This window comes from Melanostigma gelatinosum (genome assembly GCF_949748355.1).
Source record: "Melanostigma gelatinosum genome assembly, chromosome: 23".
NCBI classification, from domain to species: domain Eukaryota; kingdom Metazoa; phylum Chordata; class Actinopteri; order Perciformes; family Zoarcidae; genus Melanostigma; species Melanostigma gelatinosum.
Genome location: NC_136656.1, coordinates 14,852,896 through 14,867,905, shown reverse-complemented (window position 1 = coordinate 14,867,905; position 15,010 = coordinate 14,852,896).

The following is a 15,010-nucleotide window of genomic DNA, read 5'->3' as shown; positions in this document are numbered from 1 at the left end:
GTGTTTGTGTATTCTGTCCATGGTGGAGAGGAGGTCATATGAGTCCGGTCTGTTTGGGGACACCTGAAGTGGCTCGATGTCCTCTCAGATCCGTTCGTCATGTACATATATGTTTACGATCTCTCATTTTGTCATCCTGACTGTCCACAGTTTTTTATTCTGTTGATTATTCTGTTAACACAACATCTAATATGTCTAATGTCTGTCCATCCTGGGAGACCCAGGAAAAGAACAATTTTATCTCAAAAATATAAGGAAAACATATTCTCTCTATCAATTCATGTTGAAGTCAATCGTAACATAAAATTCATTATGAGGTGCATGAGCAGCAGAAACCGACCCGGTTCAACTTTTAATTTTTTTATAAAAATACGTAAGTTATGATGATCTTGTAAAACATGTTTTTAGTTGTTGTTTTTAGATGAAATTACCCTTTGACATATAATCTAGATACAATGAACGCCCCGCCCCCTCAACCAGCAGCAACATTACAATTGTGCTTACATGTTAATAACAATACTACATACAACTGCAATAACGTTTCTCTTTTCTTCATTACAGTATGAATAACCTTTGAGCCGATGCTGGATGAGCACCAGAAGCTACATTTTCTCCATTCATTTCAGGAGAAAGGTCCCACTGGCTATGAATCACACAAGTCCCGCCTCTTGTAACGGAGCCTAATTGGCTGACCCTGCTGTCAGTCAATGCTGGGGGTTGACAGGCGCACCCGCCCTGCCTCTATTGTCACCGGTGCGAGAGAAATATATTTATTTTAAACATGGAGAAGGAGAAAAACGACAAAGGTAAGCTGCCTGCTGCTTTGGAACTCTTTCATTCACAAGTTGCTCGCTGGCCGTTAGCTTTTAGCCTGTTTGTTTCAGCCAGAGGAGAGCGGGATGAGAGGATGGGACGGTAGGATATGTTGGCTCTGATTCATTACGGAATATTAAACTATGGCGTTAAGAAGTGCTTTATTGCCAACTTTATTATTAGCCTCAATAACAGTCTAACAATATTATTAAATGTTGTTAGATGGTCTTTGTTGTTATTTAGTCATGACTTTTATAGTGACCTATTTTATTAGCATCCTTCTGGTTCCTCTATTAGCCTACTATAACACATGCTACTAATTACTTAGGTATTCTATCAAGAATATATATATATATGTGATACATACAATTAATTCAAATGGTGTCATATCAGTATAAGTCAGTAGCAAATACAGGAGCTTCAGTGTTGTGAATGGGACTGTGAGGGGTACAAAGGACCATGTGGTAGGAGAGGAGAGGAAAGCAGCAGCAGGAGGAGGAGGAGGAGTGATTCATTGGCATACTCAGGGTGTGCTAACCCCAGGCTGGAGACTGCAGGCTGCTCCCAGCATCAGTGGGGGGAAATGGCGAAATTAATCCATTTATCAATTATTATTTTTTTGGACAAAATGTCCAAATGTCTTAATGTCATGAAAACAAACACATACTGACACAACAGCTTTGTATTTTGCACAGTAAAAAAAGACAACCATTGACAGATACAGGTAAAGTGATCAGTGCTACAGACACATTTTGGTCATTAAAAATACATTAATGCTCGATGAGTGATTTCATTCTGTAGAATTCGGGATGTCACCAGAACATCAAAGTAGAATACTTTGGTATGAAGTCCATGCCAATATTCTAAAAACATGATGAACAATTTTTTCTACAGTACCACAGATACAGAGGTACCAGGGAATGTAGGGCTTAAGAATTACATTCTCCTGGGTACAATGTTAAATGTCCCTGACAATGAGAACAACAAGTTTAAATTGACTGGAGGAGAGCTCGTTACCATTAGCTGTTAGCTTCCGGTGGGCAGCACAGTCCTTCTCTAGCTAATATACAAGATTACATTGAGAAACATTGTGATACGTTCAAGCTCTATTCAGTAAAAATGAGTATTGGGTGCAGGTACATTTTAATAATACCATAATGTCATGAAATGTAATCTAGTCAAATTTCGTTTTTGCCAAGAAACTTGAGGTGGGTCATCAGGAATTAATAATAAACTAACAAAAAAACAATATGCAAATAGTAATAAAGAATTGTATGATTGAAGTACATTGGATTCATTTTATTTTTACCATGGTATTAAATTTGTATCGAGAATCATGAATTTTCTCTGATATTGGTATGGACTACTAAATTAGATGTATGAAGAATACGTTTTGGACTGTTTGTGTACCTTCTTGCTTGAGCTGACCTGGCTCTAGGGATGTCAGGAGAAACCATACTCCAGTATCAAGTCGATGCCATAGTTCTGAAAACGTGATGGTACTCTTTGTTTTTCTACACACAGTACCACAGGTGCTGAAGGTACTGGAGAAGCGGCATCCCATCAGGGGACAACAGAAACAGGGCGACTGTGGCTCAGTGGTAGAGCAGGGTCGTCCTTCAATCAGAGGATCAGTGGTTCCCTGTCTCCACCAGTCCATGTCCATGTGTCAAGTTGCTCCCGTAGCTGTGCCTACGGTGTGTGAATGTTGTATGAATGTTAGAGTCCTGATGGGAAGATGGCACCTAGCATGGTTGCTCCTGTCATCAGTGTATGAATGGGTGTGAATGGGTGAATGATGACATGTAGTGTTAAAGAGCTTTGAGTGGTTGGATGACTAGAAAAGGTGCAGACCACAGACCATAAAGTACAGACCATTTACCATTTAACTTCGTAACACTAGCTCTAATTGTTTATTGTTTTCTTTTTGTTTTCCCCATGGTATAGAATCAGGTATCCACAATAGTATGGACGAATACATGTCTGACATTGTGACATCCTGACCTGGCTCTGCCCTGAATTTGAGTTTCATGAACTCTACTACTCGCCTCTTGTCTTTTATTTTTACTCCTTGTTGTACGTGCATTAATGCTTGTGTGTGTCTGTGTGTGTATATGTGTGTCTGAGGTGTGTATGTGCCTGAGGTATTTCCTTGGTTGCGTGGAAGCTTCACCACAGCCAGTCCCTATGTGACAATGGACAATAGCAGGCAGACACGTTGTAAACATCCTGCTGGCTTGTAGAGAGAATGGAGCTCTGAGCCAACGTAACCTGTAGACACAGAGCAGGGAGAAGCAGAGAGCGACAGAAAACACAGAGCGGCTCGACCCAAGTTTCAATAAGGACTCTGTATTTCAGTTATTTAAAGGGGCTAGAGGGGGGGGGACGACAGACTACACTTCACTTTTGCGAAACGAATAAAATGATATTTTATGACATATCATATACCTATGTAACAAAGAGATTCTGGGCGAAACAACCATGGGAGCCATTTTACACACTGCAAACACAATTATACACAAACTAATATCATATCTAGAAGATTTATCACAATATCACGTATTTTTCGCCTGAAATCGGCGACGTCTGCTCTCCGTTTGCATCTCCCATCACAAAGCTGGCAGCTATCATGGTAGATTGACACATGAGAAAGCATGAGGATTAAGTTAGACATGACTGTGATGTTCCGGACCTTTGCATCAGGAAATTCTCTCTACATGGACCTCGCTGAACTTGAATTGAATACTCCTGCTGTAGAGACTCACAGAGCTGAGATGAAAACAAACTGCAGTGATGCAGGCTCCTTCACGTCCGCATCCCAGTGCATCAGCGCCCAACTGGGGGGAAAAACGTGTGTGTAACTACAACTTTAATACCAGACTTCATAACTATGTATTTACACACAGCTTTCTGAGCAGCTGTCTCCATTCTTCTTGCCCTGTGACATCATCACTGGTGGACATCTGGGTCCAGTGTGTGTGTTGAGATGCCATGGTAACAACGTGAGCTGAGATTTGATACGCAGCCCCCCCCCCCCCCCCTCAGTAAAGCCCCCAATGTGTTCAGTTTATCCTTCCTGTTGTACTGCTGCCTTCATGTGCTGCCCAAAATATTCAAATTATGAGTTACATCATCTAGAAAGAGGCGTTGTTTTTATGATACTATAGTTGTAAACGTCATGGCACAGACTATTGGAATGACATATAGCTGCTGGATTATTTTAGTTCTCTTTTCTCTTCAGCATCTTCACCATCTACACTCATCTCCTCCCTTTGTCTGCTCCACCTGGCCCTCTCTTCCTCACCCACTTCTCTTTACTCATCGCCTCTTCCTTTGTCTCGCCCTTTTTCTTCCCTCCTGTCCTTCATACATTATTTGTATCCCAAGTGTTGCTTGAGGCCAACATTCCAACCTGCTGTCTGTCTGCAGTCGACACCATCTCTCTCTCTCTGTCTCTCTCAAATTCAATATTGCCAAAGCATCAAAAAATTAAACATACAATAATATCAATACACAATAACATTAATACACAATAACATTAATACAACATATAGATTGATTATTATATATATATATACATATAAAGTGTGTGTGTGTGTGTGTGTGTGTGAAGGTCACTCACTGTCCCTCAGGTTGTGGCATGTTAATACGTATTGGGCAGCAAGGTATGTCCTATCTCCTTCTCCTAGGAATATTTTTAATTTTGAGATGTCACTAAATTTTTCGATTCGATTTCGATTTCGAATTAATCAGTCAAAGTTTTTGTGTACCCGAGAGGCCCCTTTAAAGGGGCTAGAGGGGGGGGGGGGCGACAGAGTACACGTCACTTTTGCGAAACGAATAAAATGACATTTTATGACATCATATACCTATGTAACAAAGAGATTCTGGGCGAAACAACCATGGAAGCCATTTTACACACTGCAAACACAATTATACACAAACTAATATCATATCTAGAAGATTTACACAATATCGCATATTTTTCGAACAAAATTGGCGACGTATGCTCTCCGTTTGCATCTCCCATCACAAAGCTGGCAGCTATCATGGCAGATTGACACATGAGAAAGCATGAGGATTCCACCCCGCGTCGATTCACTCTTTAGATTCCTCTCCGTCAAACCGTTCAAAAGTTACATAAACAAAGGCAACTAACACACCGCTCCTGTCACGTCCAACTTGAAGGTACTGAGTGTAGATACAAAACGCCGAGTTCAGGAGCCAAAAAGAGGTAGACTTTAATAAGATATCCCACAGAGGGAAAACACAGGAACAGACGTGTCAAGAAAACATGAGGCTCGAACGAAGGGCAAGGTACAGACACGCCTTAAATACACTTGAGGCAATTACACAGGTGAACCCACTTAAGGTGAGCCAAGTCCAATCAGTCCACAAAACCTAATTAAGGCGCACTCTGCCACCATCTGCTGGATGTCCTGGGGTCCTACGGCGCAGTCCTGACAGTACCCCCCACCCGACGGCCACCTCCAGGTGGGCCAGGCTGGAGAGGGTGTGCACGGTGAAAGGCACGGATGAGGGCAGGATCCAGGACGTGCCGTGAGGGCACCCATGAGCGTTCCTCTGGGCCGTAGCCCTCCCAGTCAATCAGGTACTGAAGGCCTCGCCCCCTCCGCCGGGAATCCAGCAGCCTCCGGACGGTGTAGACAGGGCCACCAGCGACGACCCGCGGGGCCGGCGGCAGTGGGGCAGGCCTGGACAAGGGCGAGGAGAAGAGAGGTTTCAGCAAAGAGACATGAAACACTGGTCTCACCCGGAGAGTCCTAGGAAGTCTGAGTTTGTAAGCCACCGGGTTGATCCTCCTCTCCACAGGAAACGGACCGATGAACCGGGGAGTGAATTTGGAGTCCGTGCGCAGAGGCAGGTTCTTGGTGGAGAGCCATACTCTCTGTCCAGGGCGAAACGTCGGGGCGCGCCGTCTCCTGCGATTGGCCTGGATCCGATGGGTTTCGGTGGCGCGTGTAAGCGCAGCACGGGCCTTCTTCCAGGCCTGGCGGCATCTGGCCACAGCAGCATCCGCAGAGGGGACCGCTGACTCGGACTGCTGAGAGGGAAAAAATGGCGGGACATATCCGTACTGAACCTCAAAAGGCGACATACCGGTGGAGGACCCACTCAGTTGGTTGTGGGCGATCTCAGCCCACACCAGCTTTCGACTCCAGGCACCCGGATTGGATGATACCATGCAGCGTAGGTATTTCTCCAGCTCCTGGTTCACGCGTTCCGTCTGTCCATTACTCTCCGGATGGTAGCCTGATGAAAGACTGACAGACGTTTCAAACAAGGACCAAAATGCACTCCAGTACTTGGACATGAATTGGGGCCCTCTATCAGAGACAATGTCACTAGGGATGCCATGGTGACGCACCACCTCTCGGACCACCAAATCAGCGGTTTCCTTCGCAGACGGCAGCTTAGGTAGTGGGACAAAGTGGCTTGCTTTGGAAAAACGGTCCACAATTACAAAAATCACTGTGTTACCGTCAGAAGGTGGTAGGCCAGTGATGAAGTCCATTGAGATGTGGGACCATGGCCGATACGGAACCGGCAGGGGGTGGAGCAGGCCCGCCGGGGCTTGGTTTCCTGACTTCTGTGTAGCACAAACAGAACATGCGTGAACATACTCCTCAATGTCAGTTCTCATGCGTGGCCACCAAAAGCGGCGGCGGACTAGCTCCATCGTGCGGGCAGCCCCAGGATGGCCCGTCACTGGTGAGTCATGCCCCCATTGTAGAACTTCAGAGCGGGCGTTGAGCGGGACATACAGACGGCCCGGGGGTACTCCACTAGGACCTGGATCCTCCTCTTGCGCACGCAGGACGGCGTCCTCCAGGGCAAGCGTCACCTGTCCCACCACGCAGCTGGGGGGAATGATGCACTCAGGGACAGGGTCAGTAACGTTGGCGTCATACTGGCGCGATAAGGCATCAGCCTTGGCATTCTTGGTGCCGGGGCGAAACGTGATGATAAACCTGAATCTGGTGAAAAACAGGGCCCACCTGGCTTGTCGGGGGTTCAGGCGCTTGGCCTCACGGATGTACTGGAGGTTCTTATGATCCGTGATGACTGTGAATGGGTGGCGCGCTCCTTCCAGCCAGTGTCTCCATTCTTCAAGTGCCCTTAGGATGGCCAACAGCTCCCTGTCACCGGCGTCATAGTTCCTCTCAGCGTCACTAAGCTTGCGAGAGAAAAAGGCACATGGGTGCGTCTTGTTGTCCATACCTGATTTCTGGGACAGCACAGCTCCAACACCAGCCCTGGACGCATCCACCTCCAACACAAACGGAAGGGCAGGGTCAGGGTGCCTCAGCAGTGGGGCTGACGTGAACTGAGCCTTGAGATGCTCGAACGCCGCTTGCGCCTCCGGGGTCCATCTGAGTCTGGTTGGGGCTCCCCGGGCCACTGCTGTGATAGGTGCTACTATGGAGCTGAAGCCTCGAATGAAACGGCGATAAAAGTTAGCAAACCCCACAAAACGCTGTACCTGCTTGAGAGTGGCGGGAACCGGCCAGTCCAGTACAGCCTGCACCCTGGATCCGTCCATGATTACTCCATCGGGGGAGATGACATACCCCAAAAAGGAGGTGCGGGTAACGTGGAACTCACACTTCTCCAGTTTGACGAAGAGCTGGTTGTCCAGCAACCGCTGGAGGACCTGCCGGACGTGCTGGCGATGTTCTGTGAGGGACTTGGAAAAAATTAGCACATCATCGAGGTAAACGAACACACTGCGGTTGAGGAACTCCCTGAGCACTTCATTGACAAAGGCTTGGAACACAGCAGGAGCATTGGTCAGACCAAATGGCATTACCCGGTATTCATAATGTCCACTGGGGGTGCTAAAAGCAGTCTTCCACTCATCATCCTCTCTGATGCGGACCAGATGGTAAGCATTCCGCAGGTCTAGTTTAGTGAACACTGTAGCTCCTCCAAGAAGATCAAAAGCGGAAGACATGAGTGGCAACGGATATTTGTTCTTTACTGTGATGTTGTTCAGTGCTCGGTAATCTATGCATGGTCGTAGACCACCATCTTTCTTGGGTACAAAAAAGAATCCTGCTGACACTGGTGAAGTCGAAGGTGTAATAAGCCCGTTCTTAAGAGACTCGCTAATGTAGTCCTCCATGGCCTGAGTCTCGGGGCTGGAGAGAGGGTATAGTCGTCCCCGGGGGGGAATAGTGTTAGGCAACAGGTCAATGGCACAGTCAAAAGGTCTGTGAGGAGGAAGTGCTGTAGCTCTAGTCTTACTAAATACTTCAGCTAGGTCATGATACTCTGCAGGGACTGAAGAGAGCTCAGAGGATGAACAGGCAACAGAACACTTCATCACAGGTGTAACATGTTTGGCTGAGATACACTCTGGGCTCCATGATAACAATTCGCCAGTGGACCAGTTGAACTGGGGATTGTGTTTCTGAAGCCAGGGAAACCCTAGTACTACTCTATCATGTTGGGATTGGACTAAAGCCAAAGAAACAGTCTCTGTATGTGACCCAATCTGCAGTAGTAAGGGGTGTGTCATGAAGTCAATTTTACCGGAGCCTAGGGGTCGTCCGTCGAGCGCCTGGATTCTCACAGGATTGGGAAGGGCCTTGGTAGGTAGACCGAGGCGTGTGGCCAGAGCAGAGTCCATCAGGTTTTCCTCTGAGCCTGAATCGATCAGCACCGTGATAGGGATGTTCTCCGGGTTCTCTGGGGTCCAGGTGAGTCGAGCCCTCAGGCAGAGGCGCTTAACTGGGTTGGGGTACTGAGATTGGACAAAATTGCTCACTACGCTGTCCCCTCCTCCTAATGAGCATCCTCGTTTCCCTGCCGCTGGGGACATTGGTCCCGGTAATGTCCAGCTCCTCCACAGTAAAGGCAGCATCTCTCTCTGCGGCGTCGCTCTCGTTCTGCAGGTGTAATGCGGTACCTGCCTACCTCCATTGCCTCCGCTTGAGCGGGCTGAGCAGTGGGGCCCGACGCGCCCAGCGGTGAATGCGCTTGGGGAGGTGCCGAATTGGGAAGCCTGCGCTCACGCCTCCTTTCGCGTATGCGCTGATCGAGGCAGATAGAGGTGGTTATGAGCTCATCTACAGTGACCCCCCACTCCCGACTAGCCAAATCATCTTTGACCGCCTCAGACAGGCCATTGTAAAAAGTGGTCAAAAGTGCTTCATTGTTCCATTTGCACTCAGCTGCCAAGGTGCGGAATTCTATGGCATATTCAGACACCGGTCTAGCTCCTTGGCGGAGCGAGCTGATGCGGCGTGCTGCTTCTCTGCCACTCACTGGGTGGTTAAAAACCTGGCGTAGTGTCTTGGAGAACTCTACTGCATTAGCACAAAGTGGGGAATTTGCCTCCCATAGGGCAGTAGCCCATACTAGAGCTCTACTGGTTAGCAGCGAAATCATAAAAGCGACCTTAGCTTTTTCTGAGGGGAACTGATCAGGCTGCATGACAAAACACAGGTCACACTGTGTCAAAAATCCCTGACAGGTCTCTGGAGTGCCGGCATACCGCTCTGGTTTCTGTAGGAACGTCTTGGCAGCCGGGGGGTTCGGCTGGTGCATTTGCTGGGTTATCCAGGCTTGGATCTGCTGGATCGAGGTTCCCTGGGATTCCACAGCGCCGAGCACCTGGGCTAGGCTGACGTCTCCTCCTTCGGCGCCTGTTACACTCATGTTGGTGGTTCGAGCCTACTGTCACGTCCAACTTGAAGGTACTGAGTGTAGATACAAAACGCCGAGTTCAGGAGCCAAAAAGAGGTAGACTTTAATAAGATATCCCACAGAGGGAAAACACAGGAACAGACGTGTCAAGAAAACATGAGGCTCGAACGAAGGGCAAGGTACAGACACGCCTTAAATACACTTGAGGCAATTACACAGGTGAACCCACTTAAGGTGAGCCAAGTCCAATCAGTCCACAAAACCTAATTAAGGCGCACTCTGCCACCATCTGCTGGATGTCCTGGGGTCCTACGGCGCAGTCCTGACAGCTCCCCAGAAAAAAGATTTAACTGCCGCGTACCTTTTGTTGAAAAACGCAGGTAATCCATTGAAATCCGCGTCAACGTTATAGTCCTTCTCCCCCACCGTGTGTGTGAATTGAAATGAAGGTCCTAAATGGACCATAATTTACGAAATGAAAATCATGCTGTGTTGAAGAAGACTTGAAACTATAGAGATTGAGACCATAAACTCATGTTTACAATGTTTACTGAGGTAATAAATCAAGAAAGATTTAAAAAGAAAGAAAAAAAAAATAGTCCGGGCAAAATCATCATACAAGCCATTTTACACAATTATACACAGTTATACACAAACTAATTCAATAAAGATTTATCACAATATCAGGATTTTTCTCCAGAAAATCAGCTAACTATGCACGCGAAAATCATCTTTTATCACAAAGCCGGCCGCGAAAATGACGGAAGGATACATGATTTCGCATGAGGGCTCGATACGGCGTCGACCCAGCGTGTCCAAATTGACCTCCGACAAAGTATTCAAAAGTCACAGAACAAACGCGGAGAACCCACACACTGCTCTCCTGAAATTTTTTTTTAAATATCCCTACCTTTTTATGATTTCTGTCTGGAAAAAAACATTTAATCCATTGAAAGTTGCTGCATCGCTATACTCCATTTCCTGGTCTGCCTGCCTGCATTGAAATGAATGTGCTGTGACCTTCCAGGCGAAAATGGCCTGTATTTTTTGCCTGGACCAATCTATTTTTCGCATGGGGGTTGAGCCCACCTTATCAAGATTTTTTTCTGACTAATGGCTCTCAACTTTCCACATAACACCCCTGACAGCTTTCAATGGACTATTCCGCACCTAACAACGTATCATATGAATAAATCCGCCGATCACAGGCCTTACAAATCCCACATACACACTGAGTCAGAGCAGTTTTTTTTCATGGATGAGACATATGACGTCTGAAAATAGCTGAACATATCTGAAAATGATTGCAAACTGCTTTATTACGATGTATTGAACACTCTTAGTGATAAAGCAAGTGAATATATAGTTAATTTGTAGTTATATAGTACATAAAATTAGAATAGAGCAGCGCAAAATCTGGTTCCGAAAATCTGTATTTTGCTTGAAATTCTGTACTCAGACCTCATTTATGCTGGCCTGCTAAGTAAAATTAGCTTGGACAAACCACAAACCTGTTGTGCTATGACTGTGGAGTATTTTTAGGCTTCAATCTGCATTATTTCAAAAAGAATGTTCAATACAAGTGCTTTTCTTCCAGACGAACCTGCAAATTTTCAATTTGAGCTGTTTGCCATCTTCATTCACTATTAACCAGTAACATATACACAATATTTACACATCTGAACAAGTCTCTCACAAGTGTTACCTGTATTATACCATCAAAATTATTAAAATATACCTTGTAGTTTCAGATCTACAGGCTAAAAGGTATGGGTATGCAATTTTCGAGTAGAGGCCTAAAAATAGGGCTGGGGCTATAGAGGTGACAGTAGGTCAAGGGCCAAGGAGGGGCTTATTGGACTTCAGCCAATCAATGAGGTGATCGATGAGCTGAGGATGTAACTTTGGAGGGACAAAGGATCTTGGAAGGGGGGAAGAGAGTCAGACCTCCGAGCATGGGGGAGACACATCTGTCTGTCGTGTGGCCCGGACGGGGCCTCACTTTCACTTGATATATAAGTTTGTTTTGTTAATAATTGTGTGATTCGGTTTGTAACTGTTTGTATCTGTTTTATGCTTCCTGGATAATAAATCCATTTGATTTTGACTTAAACCTGCTGTTGTGTTTTGGAGGCGATTGAGAGCACATGGCTGCAGGAAGGGGGGCGATTTCTCTCGTGTCCAAAAGTTGTGGACCTAACTGTCGATTTTATTGTTATTATTATTATTTAGTTTGATGGTGGTCCCTCTGATGTGAATAATATTTGAATGGCCCGTGTTCTCTAGTGTGCGGTGGAATACTGTTTTAGCACTGCAGTGTTGCTGGATGGATGTGTCATGCTTTGTTGTTATATAAATATATGTGACTGGTTCTTGTGCGCTTGTTCTTGTCATTGTGTTAATTACATTGATTCTGACTTGTCCGTTAATGACGAAGCATCCCATCATCGCGGGGTTATTTCGGACATTTGATTCTCTGTTTGGGCTGCTGTTTTCTTTTACAAAGTAAGAATGATGGTCTAATAGCAGCAAACACGCTACACTCTCCCCACAGCGTTTAGCTGTTCTCTACTGATTCAAACAGTTTCGAAAAATCATGCGATTAATCGCATTGTTATGTGCAGAATTCAATAATGAATTCAAAAGTAGTGTATTGCACACTTTTATTTTAAAAGTACTGCTATATGAACAAAAGGGCAATACCATTTGGCTTGCAAACACTTTAAACAAATAAGGTTATTTTTAACAGCAGTATTTACACAGTATCAGTTATAATACAGTTATAATGATTCTAATAGATATTCAGCCGGTGTTCACAACTTTATCTTCATGTGTGTAATAGATGCAATTTGAAATATACACCTTGAAAACTGCAAACCTATCGACGTCATATTTTTTTCTTCTTTTTTTAATGTTTGTTAAATTGTCGTTAGCGATAACTAAATTATATACTTATTATACCTATTCCAAACAAAAACACAAAACACGCTTTTTTGCTTTTTTTGGTATTTAGGTCAGACACATATGCAACGCTGATTACCGTAATATGTGTGGTATTTGTTATAAATGTACGTTGGTACATAGAGGGTGATAAGAAGCTGTACAGGGAGGGACTTAGGACCCAGGGGAGTGTAGGTGAAGGAAACAGGAAAAGACGGAAGAGACGCCACACAAACAGCTGTTCGGCGCTTTCTGCCGGCAGGTCGGTCGGCCCTTGTGTTAAAAATATCCGCTTAATAATAATTTTGAAAACTGCGTTAACGCGCGATAAAATAATTAACGGCGTTAATTAATTCATGCGTTAATGCGACAATAACACGTTAACTTGCCCAGCACTAAAATATATATATACACCACTCAAACTCTGTATAGCTATAGGGAGTGAAGAAAGTGACGTAATGTGGAGCTGACTGTCAGCTCTTGTTGTGAGTTAGTGCAGCTTTCTCCTTGTAGATGGACAGAGTGAAACAGATTTTTGGCTGTTGGTTTAGAAGGTTTGTCGTCCAAATGTTTGACTTTTTTGTCTTGACACACTGCTTCCATGCCAGTGGGATTCTATTTCCTGTATGAAGGATATATGGCTGGGTCTGCCTTGTTATTGTAGGCTGATCACAGATAAAGGCTGTTTATTAAAAAGCCTGCAGGTTGAAGACAGCTCAAACAACCAGAAGCCCCCCATGGAGAGAGAGCAGTCTGACCCTAATAACATCCAGAGAAACAAAGCAACACACACTCACCCTGGGAAAAGAACTGTGCACTTCGACACACAGCACACTGTGCAGCATGGATGCACACAAACCCCAGCCCCAACCTATTGCTTCTGCATTCCTTCACACCAGAATGCCAGTCGAACAAGACAAACTAAGTCCTCCTTAAGGCCTATGCTGATTGGATGGAATGTGATGAGGCACATTTATGTTGCGGTCAAAAAGTCTTCCAGCACATGTCTTTATGAGAATGAAATGCTTTGTCTGGATTTCTGTGTGTGTGTGTGTGTGTGTGTGTGTGTGTGTGTGTGTGTGTGTGTGTAAAGTGTGAAGCAGGTGTGTAGCTCCAAGTATTCAGTGCCTCAGGCATTCCTTTGCCTCTCCTCTCGTTTCTCCTACTGTAACATCTAGCTGCCAGCCTTCCGTGGCGTCTCTATGTCTCTTTCTATTTCTTCACGCTTATTATGGTATTCCTCAAATTGTTTGGGACAGGAACCTTCAAATACTTGTCTCTTTTTTTACGTGAAAATAGGCTGTTGAAAGCTGAAACAGCATTTCCTATGCTCTCATAATAAAAAAGGGTAACAGAGGTGTGAGTAAGAGAAGGAAGGAAGAAGGGAACATTTCAATCATTGAAGTGTTTGAACCCAATCGGCCACAGGTGACCTGTGAGAGGAAATGGCGAGTGACAGATTTATAAAGTCACTTTCTGCGGTGCTGAGTCATTAAATCTCATTGTCTATGAATGAGTGCCTTCCCTGTTCTCAACTGCCCATCCCTAATTCTCACAGTGGTTTACTTCTTAATGCAGGACTGGTCCCAGCAGAATGAACCGCTCTTTATTGCTGTTATGGTATTCATGTGTAAAATAGCTTTGGACACTGAATAGATACATTTTAAAAGGAGATGCAAAGTTTGTCGTATGTTAACAATTTCAAACAATGAAGTAAGAAATATCCTCTTATGATTTTGAAAGTATTGTTACAATGTCATTCGAGTTACAGACTTTATTTGGATGTAGGGGTCTTGTTTTAAATTAATTAAAGTTTTAGTGGTCCTATGATATCTGGTCTAGGGAGGTCCTGATCAAGTTTGTTTGACTGTGATCCTGATCTGAGTCCTTTGATATGAGGTGTCTTTGACCGGCTCTTTCTCATTCCCACGGCGTCAAATACCAAAGCTTTATTACGCCCCTCAATGTCTGATACTGACGCATTACAGTCCGTATGATACGAAGCAGGCTTTCAGGTAGCGATGTAAACACATCTGCTTCCTTAGACCCTCAGATAAAATGCTCTGGAGTGTAGTGACGTTGTCTAACGACTAAAAAAAACCACTCAGGGTGGGTGGGAGTGTAGGAGGATGGGTCAAACAAACACAGGACTTTCAACAAGGAGACTGCTGTTCGTGTCCCATAGGCCACATGTTATTTGTTTTGACTTCTGCCTCTTCCAGTATGACTGGCAGTCTATAACTTCAACCCTCAGCTTAAGTTAACCTCAACCACATATTTCTAAATCCTTTGATTGACAAATCAAGTCGGGGATGATTTGCACAGCCAGCATATTGTTTACCACATCATGGGATTCTTTAAAGATAAGATAATCCTTTATTAGTCCTGCAGTGGGGACATTTACAGGATTACATCAGCATAGTGGATAGTGCAAACAAGAGCCATAGTAAAAAAACAATGTATCAAAAAGTATCATAAATAAGCAGTAACGGATATTGACTAAGAAGATTAAAAATCCACAATAACTACAATATAACTAACTAAAAACTATGATATATACAGACAGAATAATTCAATTCAGCGT